Source organism: Saccopteryx leptura, chromosome 5 (assembly GCF_036850995.1).
Source record: "Saccopteryx leptura isolate mSacLep1 chromosome 5, mSacLep1_pri_phased_curated, whole genome shotgun sequence".
Classification (NCBI taxonomy): Eukaryota; Metazoa; Chordata; class Mammalia; order Chiroptera; family Emballonuridae; genus Saccopteryx; species Saccopteryx leptura.
Window position 1 is genome coordinate 40,711,584 of NC_089507.1, and position 13,560 is coordinate 40,725,143.

Here is a 13,560-nt window from a genome sequence, read left to right on the forward strand (position 1 = left end):
AATCTCACAGGTGTAATTAAAAGTGATGGAGTTCAACAAATGTGAGGTTCTATACTTAGGCTGAAACTTTTAATTGACTTTCAAAGATTTATGTTTATCATTGCACATTTATAATAGTGAAAAAATGGAAAAAAGGAATATCGAGCTCTAGGAAAATGATTAAATATATTGTGTATACAAAACGGGGTCCAAATGCTAGCTAGCTTCTTCGTATACTACTAAAGCCGTGTCATTGGACAAGTTCCAGGAACTCTTTGCGCCTCAGTTTCCTTACCTGGAATATAAGGTTATTAATACCACCTCGCACAGGAAGTGCTACACAAGCACTACATATGTGTTAGCCAATGTTCTTACCTACTTATACTGTTTCCAAATATGTTGAATGTCTTTAGAAAATGCTCAGTAGATACTGTTGAGAAAAAATATACATTATGCAATATAATTCCCTTTTGTTACACGTTACACTGGTTTGTGTTTTTGTGTAGTTTCGATCTTCTGTTAAGTCAGCTTGGGATGGAAAACATGGTCCCATGTCGCCGGTGAACTCAGGAGAGCACATGGGATGCCCTGCTGTTTCCCGGCGGGTCCCTCCTCGTGAGAGGTCAGGGTCCTCAGTGCCAGCGGTTACAGACTGAAGGGTCAGTGATGCTCCCAGCGCCTGTGCCCACAGAAAGCCGTGGCCACCACCGCCGGGCCCGTCCTGGTCATGCCGTCACAGCTGGTCAGGGGTGGTTTTCACGGTGCCAGAAAGAGGAGGTTTCTTCTCCTTGTTCTGCTCCAGCACTGGTCTGGGCTCCGGTGTTCCAGCCTCTCAGTGTGCCCTCATACCTGCCTTGCTCGCGCTGCGCCTCGGTGCCCCAGTGCCATGGCCGCTGCTGCAGAAGGTCCCCGTGTCGGTCTGTGCTGCCCAGACCGCCCCCACCCCCCAGCTCCAGCCATTCCAGAATCCAGGCCCCTGCAGACAGCCAGCTGAACTCGTGGGACACGCTGAGCAGGAGGGAACGGAAGAAGTGCTGGCGTCTTGATCGCTTTCCTGCTAGGAAGCTCCGAGGCTCTCTCTCAAGTTGGCTCGCTTACTTCCCAGTGACATTTGGCATTGGTGCCAGGGTGAGATGGACAGCCTTTGTCAAGAAGAGCATTGTCCTGTGACTGACATTCCTGCCCTGGGATGATGGGTCCCTCTGCCTACATCTGCAGAACTCAAAGACACTGCCCATGTGATTGTTTTCAGAACAAAGGGAGTCCCAAGATGACTTGTTAGACATGGCCCTGAGAGTGGCTGTCAACGTCAACTTTTAACTCGCAGATTTTTTGCTAACAAAAAAATTTTAAAATTCGGTCTCATCAGAGACACTGCTGCATATTTATGACAAAGAAAGTGAGTGGAAATAACTCTAACACAGTATTAGCCATGCTTACCTGGGCGGTGGGACTCCAGTGGACTCTTCTTTTTTATGTATCTGGTTACATTTTCCAGACTTTCAACAATGAGTATGTATTTACATTCACAATGAGAACCATAGATCCTGCCAATAAATTTATTTTTTTTAAAAAGCCACTCATATGAATGAATACCAGATGGTGATATCTGTGTGAATGTTTGCCCGGCCCCAGATCCAGCCCAGTTATTCGGAATGACAACCCCGATTTCTGCAGGCAGAGCTGGCTCGCCCCTCAGACCCGTGACAGGCCATCGTGACAGGCCATCGGCTCTGTTATGTAAGAGTCCCATATGACCCCCATCTGGAGGTCTGAAATTAGTCTTTGTTTTGGGTTCTGTGTCTGAGTTCTAAGCTTTGCAGCGGCCACCCCTTCACAAATTCTGCCATTGGGAGGCCTTTGGCGGGGGTGGGGTGGGGTTTCCCAGGGTTACCCTCAGGTTTGACAATTTCCTAGCAGGACTCACAGAACTCAGAGATGTTATACTCACAGTCATGGTTTATTACAATGAAAGGTTACAGATTGAAATCAACACAAGAAAAAGGAGCATAAAGCGAAGTCCAGGGGAACCAGGCACGAGCCTGCCCTGGCCCGGTGGAGCTGCACGGAGAGTACTTCATCCCCAGCCTGACAGCGCACGTGCAGGGGAGCCGACTGGAGCCCCGATGTCCAGGCTGTGTGTGAGGGTCTGTCCTGTAGGCATGGAGTGGCCCTGTGACGGAGGGTCACGGAGGATCCCCAGACGTCAGACTGATGGAGTCTGGCCCAAGGCCCCAGGCAAGCAGAAATAGGCACTTACCATATATCACACTTTTAGCATAAACTAACTGTCATGGACCAAGGGTCCAGGTAGACCAAGATACTCTTCTCAGGCAGGATATTCCAAGGGTTTACAGGTCATCCTCTACTAACTGGTCCTTCCTTTAAAATGCACAGAGTTTGACCACCCCAAGCCCACCAAGTTAACCTGAACGGACAGGAGATTGGGTTTAACCAGCTCAGGCTTCAGTCCCTTCTGTCTGGATCTCATGGGTACTTAGAATTTTTCTATTTTTCACCTGTTTCTAGATTATGGGTCCAGAGCCAGGTTGGCAAAACCCTGCCTTATTCTTCTCATGGCTTATACACTGTTCTCTCAGGCCCCGTGGGAGGCAGGATTTTGTGTAGGACCCAAGGTTAGCTTGATATTTGCATAGTCAGTATTTTCTACTTCTGAAGCTCTGTCCCTGACCCCGTCCCCCCACAGGGTTTTCTGAGGCCCCTGGAAATGAGCTGCACTGGCTCTGTGTCTACCTGAAATAGGATTTGGACAATTGATGGCCTGTCTTAGGGCCACAGCTCTGCCCACATAGCCCTGAGCCTCTCGCAGCCTAGTCCAGCCCCTTTCTCCCAGCATGCCTTGCCATGAGTGCTTTACCTTGCAAACTGCATGCTCCTGCTGGGTGCAAATCCTTAAATATGTGAGGGTGCAAAAGGTCTGGGGATTGTGGTTAACCACAAATACCTTGTTTTTCTAATTACAGTTGACTTTCAATATTGTTTTATATTAGTTCAGGTGTTCAGCATCGTGGTTAGACATTTATATAATTCATGAAGTGATCCCCCTACTGTCTAGCACCCACCTGGCACCACTCACAGTTATTACAATAGAACTGACTGTATCCCCTCCGCTGAACTTCATATTCCTGTGACTATTCTGTAACGACCCATCTGTGCCTCTTTCTCCCTCCACCTCTTCCGCCTAGTCCTCCAACCCTCTGACACCCCCCAGTTCTCCCTGGATCTGTGAGTCTGTTTCTGTTTTGTCTGTTCATTTAGATTGAGTTAACCACAAGTTTTTTTTTTTTTTTTTTTTAAATAAATTTTTATTAATGGTAATGGGATGACATTAATAAATCAGGGTACATATATTCAAAGAAAACATGTCTAGGTTACCTTGTCATTAAATTATGTTGCATACCCCTCGCCCAAAGTCAGATTGTCCTTCGCCACCCTCTATCTAGTTCTCTGTGCCCCTCCCCCTCCCCCTAACTCTCCGCCTGTCCTCCTCCCCCCACCCCTGGTAACCACCACACACTTGTCCATGTCTCTTAGTCTCATTTTTATGTTCCACCAATGTATGGAATCATGTAGTTCTTGTTTTTTTTCTGATTTACTTATTTCACTCCTTATAATGTTATCAAGATCCCACCATTTTGCTGTAAATGATCTGATGTCATCATTTCTTATGGCTGAGTAGTATTCCATAGTGTATATGTGCCACATCTTCTTTATCCAGTCTTCTATTGAAGGGCTTTTTGGTTGTTTCCATGTCTTGGCCACTGTGAACAGTGCTGCAATGAACATGGGGCTACATGTGTCTTCACGTATCAATGTTTCTGAGGTTTTGGGGTATATACCCAGTAGAGGGATTGCTGGGTCATAAGGTAGTTCTATTTGCAGTTTTTTGAGGAACCACCATACTTTCCTCCATAATGGTTGTACTACTTTACAGTCCCACCAACAGTGAATGAGGGTTCCTTTTTCTCCACAGCCTCTCCAACATTTGCTATTACCCGTCTTGTTGATAATAGCTAATCTAACAGGGGTGAGGTGGTATCTCATTGTAGTTTTGATTTGCATTTCCCTAATAACTAACGAAGCTGAGCATCTTTTCATATATCTGTTGGCCATTTGTATCTCTTCCTGGGAGAAGTGTCTATTCATGTCTTCTTCCCATTTTTTTATTGAGTTAACCACAAGTTTTAATGAAAGGACAGGGATGTAGTCATTAGGAAAATATTAGGCAGTATGGACTGTTGTGAAGAGTGACAGCTAAGAGCTGTCGATGAGTCCCTGCTTATCTATTTTCTAGTTGTGCAGACTTGAGCAAGTTATTTGCCCTCTGAGTTTAAATTTTTTCATCTGTAAAGTGGGGATATTAAAATTGGCCATGGTCATGATTAGAAATAATGTATGTAATTGGCTAGCCCAGTACCTGGCATGTCGTGTGCTACAATAAACAGTAGCTACTCCTAGTATCGTTTGGCTGCATTAACAGAGTAGGTATTTCTAGATTGAGGAAGGTAGTTGATAACATTGTTCAGCTTTGTGTCAGGATACGTGTTCAATTGGGGACACTCACTTTGGGGTATGTAAATGTACATTTGTGTGTACATGGTTGAACATTTAGAGCAGGGGTCTCCAAACTTTTTACACAGGGGGCCAGTTCACTGTCCCTCAGACCATTGGAGGGCTGCCAAATACAGTGGTCCTCTCACTGACCACCAATGAAAGAGGTGCCCCTTCCGGAAGTGCAGTGGGGGCCGGATAAATGGCCTCAGGGGGCCGCATTGCGGCCCGCGGGCCCGTAGTTTGGGGACGCCTGATTTAGAGTCTTCAAGGATGCTGGTTAGGAAGAGCAAAGGGTCTGGGAAGGAAATGGGGATATGTAGCTTGGAAAAGAGAAAGTTTTACTTTTGCTGCCTTTAAATATTTGCTGCGTTACCATGGAGAAGTAGGCACATGCAGTATAGCTGCAAAGAACATAACCAGACTGGGGAAACCCGAGGGAGGCCCTACCCCGCAGGAAACAATTTGGCTGTCTAACAGTTGGAGCTGCGCAACAGCAGACTGGGCTGCCCCGAACTGTCCTGTGCCCATGCACTCGAAGGGGTGTCGCTTGTGGGAACATGGGGAAGATGTTACCTTTGGTTGGGAGCCTGGCTGAGAATGAACTCCAAGGCTCCATATCCTTAGTGGCTGTCTTGCCCATTCTTTCTGTCGAGACACCTGTAGGAGGCCCCGCTCATGAAGCCCCTTGGCATTGAACAGCACTCTAACTCAGTAGGAGCTGCAAACACCCAGGGAACGAAAAAGGTGGAGTCCTCCTCTCCTATACCTTGTTATCCCCCTAGAATGACATTTCAACTTGCTTTAGGAGCGAGTGTCCCAGCAAGTGTTTCTCTTCAGAATGATTAAAATCTTTGGGTCCGTCTGGACTCATTCATTTTAACTATTCCATTTCCCAAGAATATCATCTCATTACTTTTTCAATGACCCAATATTTTCAGCACAAGTGAACGAGTCCAGAAAGTCATTTCAGCCATTGATTATTTTTGGTAACCTTCTGATCTGTTCCGAATCCCTTTAATTCCCATTTACGTCCTCCTGTCTTGTCATCTGTTCTGAGCTGAAAATAGTAAGTTGGCTTGACCTTATTATCTGCCATTTAAGATTTTATAGTCTTTGGTTAAATCTCATCTTAATAAGTGTTGCTAGGCTGTAGACTGCAAATTTTTTTTTTTGAAGGTTGCTCTTTGCAGCTCATATCCATTATCACAGGACCTTCCTGTTCTTCTATAAGTATGCCCAAATCTCACTTCATCTTTTTGATGAGAGCTAGCTTTAGAGCAAGCCTTACTAAAATATACCTCTTTGCTTAGGAACATCTCCTCTTTAGCCTTGAATTGTCTGTCAAATCTGTTTGTGAGTTTACAAAAAAAAATCTGTGAATATACAAAAAACCCTATTTACCTGGGATTTAAAATGCTTCTGGGAGCAGGGCAACATACTAAGTGATGTTAGTTATATCTTCAGGGGGCTGAATGTATCAGCTTTTTTCTTAGGAGTAAATTTTGACGTGGCAGAAGAGAGAGGCTAGGAGAACTCTGGGCATTCATTGGTTACACGATAATCTTTTGGCAAACGTGTCGAATGCCTGGATCTGATTGGGCAGTTAGACATGGGAGTAAACATGACAAAGACACTACAGTTGACCTCAAGGCACTACTGTGCAGGGAGACTGAGCGGGTGGTTAGCACACATGAGAAAACAGGCAGGGCAGTTTCAGACTCGGAAGACAAACCCCACACCTTGAGGAGAGTGGGACCTGGTGCTGAAACTAGATTTTATTCTCAGAAGCAGGGATAAAGGTGACCGGAAGTGTTGGAAAAGAATAATTTTCTTCCACCTTGCTAGGATGCTGTTTTTATTGAGGAATAAATGTTTCTTTAGATTTAAATTATATTTCTAGTGTGTTTTTCCTGGTTGGGCATCACTCAGAACCCATTCAGCCTGTTGAGGTTGGGGCAGACTTCTAGTGCGTGTCCTCAGGGTCCGTCTTTGCTGGCAAATCCAATTTAAGGGGAGGCAGTGGTTCAACAGGAAAGGAAAAGACTCCCTTTCTTCGTGGTCAGAGCCCTCCTCCTCCTTCTCTGTGTCACCAAGTCCTCTTCGTGTTCCCAGGCCCAGTTCACGCTCCACCTCCCCAGCGGGGCCTCGTCAGAATGTGCAGCTGGCCGGGAGCTCGGCTTAGCGGCGGTGCCTTCACCCACCGTTCTCCGCAGCCCTCCTGTGTGCTCACTGCCTGGCATTGCCAGTTGTCCTTTCAGTTTAGAGTGGGAGGCTGGCCACGATCACATTGCCATCACCACCCTCAGAGCCTGGGAGAAAGGCAACCAGGTCAGGGTGCTGCAGACATCACAGGGACAACATTCAGGCTGGTCAGCCGTTGAGGGCTCAGTGTCTTTCCCAGTCTTTCTTCAACTGGGGTTTGCTGGTATTATCTGAGGTCTATGCATTCTGTGAGAACTTTTAAAAAGTTATACTTTTTTTTTTTGTGACAGAGACAAAGAGAGAGAGTCAGAGAGAGGGACAGATAGGGACAGACAGACAGGAAGGGAGATGAGAAACGATCATCAATTCTTCATTGTGGCACCTTAGTTGTTCATTGATTGCTTTCTCATATGTACCTTGAATGGGGGGCTACAGCAGAGCAAGTGACCCCTTGCTCAAGCCAGTGACCTTGGGCTCAAGGTAGTGACCATGGGGTCATGTCTGCAATCTCACGCTCAAACCAGCAACCCCATGCTTAAGCCAGCAACATTGGGGTTTCGAACCTGGGTCCTCTGTATTCCAGTTTGACACTCTATCCACTGTGCCACTGCCTGGTCAGGCTATACTTTCCTTTCAATAATAACATTTTTATCTGTTATAAGGCTTGAAATTACATTTTGCAATGATAATTTACTACTGAGACGAATTTTCAAAGAATGAGAAGGAATTGTCTTAAGATTGTATTATATAAACTGCAGTTTTATAAGTAATCTCTGGGGTTAAGAGACACAATTAGTTGATTTCATTTATTCGTTCAGTAGACATGTACTGTATCCCTATGGCTTATGTCCCAGGCACTGTGTCATTCACGTGAGCTAGTGGTCAGGACTGGTCTAGGCTCCAGAACCCTAACTGCTGTGACGGACTCACCAGGTAGTATCTCCTGTGTCGCTCAGGCTGTCAGTCTCTCTATGCTTTGTTTTCTCCATCAATAAGACAAAGGTGAGAGTGCATATCTGTTTCTGTGCTCTCAGCAGTGTAGAAGAAGGCATCTTTGGATTAACGCCCCCCCCCCAAAAAAAAAAAGAATTACTTTCATCCAAATTTGGTGTTCCCAAGTCAGCTGTAAGTGCTAAATCCACTCTTCCTACCTCCCGCCGTCTCAGTGGGAGGGGTCTGGGCCTCGTGCAAGATCTCAAGCAGCTACAGCAGAAATGGGTTCTACACGCAGAGCAGATTTTTCACCAGAGCTACTTTCAGACTCGTTTACCCTGCCACCGACCTCCAATTTTACAAACTCCTGCGGGGCCGAGGGGTTACACCCTTGAATTTTTCTCTGCTTACCTGGAGCTCTAGGGCAGCATGCTGATGGGTCTCATGTTTAAAGAACAATCTGTCATGAATCTAAGGGGCCTATTACTCATTCTAATAGTGAGCACTAAATAAACACCAGACTAGGTGGAGACATGACCCGGGACCTTTAAAACGGAGCTAATACGAATAGTCATTCAAGTAGCACATTTGCAATCCCACTGAAACAGCTCTTGTTGAAACCTCACCATCAGCACCCAGTTGCAATGTAGTCGGCAAGAGGTACCGCGTGACGCTTCAGCAGGTCTGAGCAAATCTCTGACGGCCACTTCCCTACTGCTTCCCTGCTGCTGGAGTGGAGGGGGGCTACACTCTGTTTTAAAGGGAGAAATTCCGCCCTGGCCGGTTGGCTCAGTGGTAGAGCGTCGGCCTGGCGTGCGGGAGTCCTGGGTTCGATCCCCGGCCAGGGCACACAGGAGAAGCGCCCATCTGCTTCTCCACCCCTCCCCCTCTCCTTCCTCTCTGTCTCTCTCTTCCCCTCCCGCAGCCAAGGCTCCATTGGAGCAAAGATGGCCCGGGCTCTGGGGATGGCTCCTTGGCCTCTGCCCCAGGCGCTAGAGTGGCTCTGGTTGCGGCAGAGCGACGCCCCGGAGGGGCAGAGCATCGCCCCCTGGTGGGCAGAGCATCGCCCCCTGGTGGGCGTGCCGGGTGGATCCCGGTCAGGCGCATGCGGGAGTCTGTCTGACTGTCTCTCCCCGTTTCCAGCTTCAGAAAAATACAAAAAAAAAAAAAAAAAAAGGGAGAAATTCCTTTCTTTAGAAGTATACTAACAGACAGACAGATGCTGGATCACTAAACCCAGGTGGGCAAGGTTTAATAATCCTGAGTCTCACATCCAGTTGGGCCAAGTTTTGTTGTCCAAGCTTCCACGTCTGGAACCAGACCTCCATAGGTTTCTAAAATGCATTGTGTGTGGGCACTATAGGAGGTAACCATCCTATCATTGGGCTGCCTTATTTATCAGGGCTTGCCATCTCTTTCTCAGTGCAGAACAAGAACTGCTAGGACCTTTGTGTGTGTGTGTGGGGATAATGCCTTTATTCATTCAGCCAGTATTTACTGAGTGTCTACTTTGTAGCAGACCCCACACTAGAAGCCAGACATAAAGAGGTGGATAAGACACACTCCCTACCTTATAGATGCTTACAGTCCCAGTGGGGACACTGGCAAGTAAAGAAATGATTCTAATACAGAGCAGTCAGAGTGATGCAGGCTACTTAACCCGGTGTTGGAGGGTCAGAAAAGGCTTGTTGGAGGGTGAGTGTACAAACTGAGATGCAGAGAGGGTATAGGAGTTAACAGATCAATGCAAGGGATGGTGAAGTGTACAAGTCCTCAGGTATGGGAGAGCACATCAGTTTGGAAACTGCATGTATTTCAGGATGGCTGGTCCTGGAGGGCAAGATGGTCTGAGGAGAAGTCAACATCCTTGATGAGATTGCCTTTTAGTTATTTTTCCCTCCACTCCTCCCCCAAAGCAGAAATAGCAGGTTCATCTCTGTGTATGTGCATTAAGAAACAAAAACAAATGGAGAAAAGAAACCCTCTTCAATAACGTGCTGGGAAAATTGGAAAGCCACATGCAAAAGAATGAAATTAGACTATAGTTTGTCCCCATGTAGAAAAATTAATTCAGAATGGATCAAAGACCTAAATATAAGATCTGAAACAATAAATTACATAGAAGAAAACATAGGTACTAAACTTATGAACATTGATCTTAGAGAAGATATTATAAATTTGACCCCAAAGGCAAGGGAAATAATGTCAAAAATAAATGAATGGGACTACCTCAAACATAAAAGCTTCTGCGCAGCAAAAGAAACTGCCAACAAAACTAAAAGGCGACCAACCGAGTGGGAGAAGATATTTGCAAACAAAAGCTCTGACAAAGGGGTTAATATCCAAAGTAAATGAAGACCTCATAAAACTCAGCACCAAACAAACACACAATCCAATTAAAAAAATGGGAAAAGGACCTGAACAGACACTTCTCCTATGCAGACATACAAAGAGCTAACAGATACATGAAAAGATGTTCAACTTCACTAGCTATTAGGGAAATGCAAATCAAAAGTATAGTGAGAAACCACCTCACACCTGTTAGATTGATTAGCTATTATCAACAAGATGGGTAATAACAAGTGTTGGAGAGGCTGTGGAGAAAAAGGAACCCTCATCTACTGTTTGTGGGAATGCAAATGAGTACAGACATTGTGGAAAACAGTATGGCAGTTCCTCAAAAAATTAAGACTGGAGTTACCATATAACCCAGTAATCCCTCTAACTGGGTATTTACCTACAAAAGAATTGGAAACATTTATTTGCAAAGATATATGCACCGTTATGTTCACTGCAGCATTATTCATGGTGGCCAAGACATGGAAATAGCCAAAGTGTCCCTTGATAGAGGATTGTATTAAGAAGATGTGGTACATATGTACAGTGAAATACTACTCAGCCATAAGAAAAGATGAAATACTGCCATTTGAGACAACATGATGGATCTGGAGAATATTATGCTAGGTGAAATAAGCCAGTTAGAAAAAACTAAGAACCATATGATTTCACTCATATGTGAGATATAAAGCTGAAACTCATAGACACAGACAACAGCATGGTGGTTACCAGAGGGAAGAGGCTGAGGGGGCAGGAATGGGGAAAGGGGGTCAAAGTATGGTGATGGAAGAGAATTTAATTTTAGGTGGTAGACACAATTCAGCATACAGATCATGTATCACAGACATGTACGCTTGAGACTTATATAATCTTATTAACCAATGCCACCCTAATAAATTTAATAAAAAATACAAAACAACACCCCCCCCCCCCCATCTCAAGTAAGCTTTTCAATTGAAATGTTTAGTTTGCTTGGTTGAAGTGTATTTAGAAGTAAAATGATGGTCTCTTTGCTTGCTGCAAGTCACGTTGAGAAAAACATCACACATGAGGCTAGTTATCACAGGGGCTCTGACCCGGTATCTGCCAAGCTTCCAAACACTCAACTGAAAGAAAGTTATAAGGGCGTCTTTGTGCAGAGACAGAAGGAACTGTGCTGGGGGCGCCAGGAGCCACTTTTACATGTGAATGGAAGACAACTGACGTGAGGTTGTGCAGCCTTCCGGACCTGCAGAAGCGGAAACTGTGGTCCTGTGAATAAGATGGTGACTGCTATGTGACAACAAGGGTCAAATGAAGATAGCAGATGTCATTAACAATAAGAACAATGTCATGTCTTAGCATGACAGTTCATACATGCAAAGGATGTTGCAATAGTTAAGATATTGGTTTAGCTGCTCCACGAGAGAACAAAATAACACTGGATTTAATAACATAGAGGGATTATTTCTCTCCCTTAGAAAAATGAGCTGGTAGGTGGCCCAGGGGTGGTAGGTTCATGAGGTTGTGCAGAACCCAGACATCTTTTATTTTGTTCATCCGTCATTCTCTAAGGTCAAATATGACTGACTCATCACCAACAAGTCCAAGTCCAATCTGCAGGAAGAAGGAAAGGGGAAAGCAGGGCAAAAAGCTCCTTTTTAAAGGCATGGCCTGAGCTCGCAGATATAATTTCTCTTTGTGTTGCATTGGCAAGCAATGGATGCTTGGCCGGCCACATGTGGCTGCAGTGAAGGCTGGGCACTGTAGTCTCTGGCTGGGCAGTGTGTGTTTAGCTGGAGTTTGGAGTGTTATTACCGAGGGAAGGGGTGGGGGGGAGAATGGATAGTGGTGAATAATTGACAGTCTCTTCCATAGATGTTATCTCCCTCATGTCACTTGATCCTCTTAAAAACCTGGTTAGAAAGAAGACAGATTGGCCCTGGCCGGTTGGCTCAGTGGTAGAGCGTCGGCCTGGCGTGCAGGAGTCCCGGGTTCGATTCCCGGCCAGGGCACACAGGAGAAGTGCCCATCTGCTTCTCCACCTCTCCCCCTCTCCTTCCTCTCTGTCTCTCTCTTCCCCTCCCGCAGCCGAGGCTCCATTGGAGCAAAGATGGCCCGGGCACTGAGGATGGCTCTGTGGCCTCTGCCTCAGGTGCTAGGATGGCTCTGGTTGCAACAGAGTGACACCCCAGATGGGCAGAGCATCGCCCCTGGTGAGCATGCCGGGTGGATCCCGGTTGGGCGCATGCAGGAGTCTGTCTGACTGCCTCCCAGTTTCCAGCTTCGGATAAATGCAAAAAGAAAAAAAAAAAAAAAGAAAGAAGACAGATTATTTGTCCCCTTTTTGTAGATGAGGAAATTGAGGCAGAAAGAGTAAGGGGCGTGGTCAGTATTACGCAGCAAAGCCACATGGCACAGGAGGACAACCGTATAAAGCTTGGTCATGAAGTGCCTGCCACGGGAGGTGCCACCCTGCTCATCACAAAGCCTTCTAAAGCTTATTCCTCAGCCTGGGATCAGCAGTTCCTGCTGTGATTTCTTTCAAGAAAAGTCTTCAAGGTAACCACGAGTTAGAGGTCCGAAGAGCACAAGTACCAGGGCATTTTGAACATTGCCCCATGTGGACATGGTCTGGGTGACCTTGTCTACTTTGCCTCTTCTGATCCAAACACAGACTTGGGCAAATAGGACAATGGGCTTAATGGAGAGCAGATTGGAAGTTGAACACAGGACCGGTTGCATGCACAACCAGTCACATTCCTGCTTGGGACCCGTGTGTTTAAGTTTAGCGTCTGTGACTCTGCCTTTTTGTAAATGAAGCCCCTATCCTAAAGAGTAGGTCCCTAAACTGGTCTCCTCACCTAGCAGTTTGATATTTGATGGGCCTTCCCTGGGCCATTCTCTTTTCTTTTCTTTTTCTTTTCTTCTCTTTTCCGAATTACCAAAGGAGTACATGCTCATGAAATTTGCATAATATGGAAGGGACTAAGATAGGTTGTGACAGTTTTCCCAGCCTCCCCACCACCTCTTCCAGTCCCTCTCCCAGAGGTCACCCCTGTTAGCAACCTGGTGAGCATGCTTATTTCTTTTTTACTCTATGCTTTTATATACATTATTATAGGAAAGGCGAACGGCAGCTGCAGGAGTTAAGCCGACCTGAGCTGTCCAAGTGTCTCCAGGTTGCTCTCCAGGCAGCTGGGGAGCCCATGGCTACAACCAGCCGCAGCCCTTGGAAACATGCCGTGGTGGACATGTTTAGATGTTTTTGTTTATGCATTTATTTTCATCTAGATTTTTAAAAAGTAAAAATGGGAATGTATAGCTTATTCTGCAATGTCCTTTTCCCCCCCTCACTTAAGAAGACATATTTACATTGCATGTATCTTTCTATCACAGGACATTAAAGCTGACCTCATTCTTGCTGGTGGTCATGCGTTGTACTGGCCACACGGCTGCCTTTGGGTCCTGCTCACATGTTGGTGTTATATGATGTATTGTGAATAGTGTGGCCTTTAGACTCATACCCTGTTTCTTAAGATCCTGGATCCAACA

At 45.9% G+C, this 13,560-nt stretch overlaps 1 non-coding gene across 1 annotated transcript; it reads right to left on the minus strand.

The window, feature by feature from the left end:
* Positions 1-13,121: 13,121 nt before the first annotated feature.
* Positions 13,122-13,251, minus strand: LOC136407376 (small nucleolar RNA SNORA44). Its single transcript, XR_010751918.1, has one exon. It is a non-coding gene; the product is annotated as a small nucleolar RNA SNORA44 (small nucleolar RNA).
* Between the last annotated feature and the right edge of the window lie 309 nt (positions 13,252-13,560).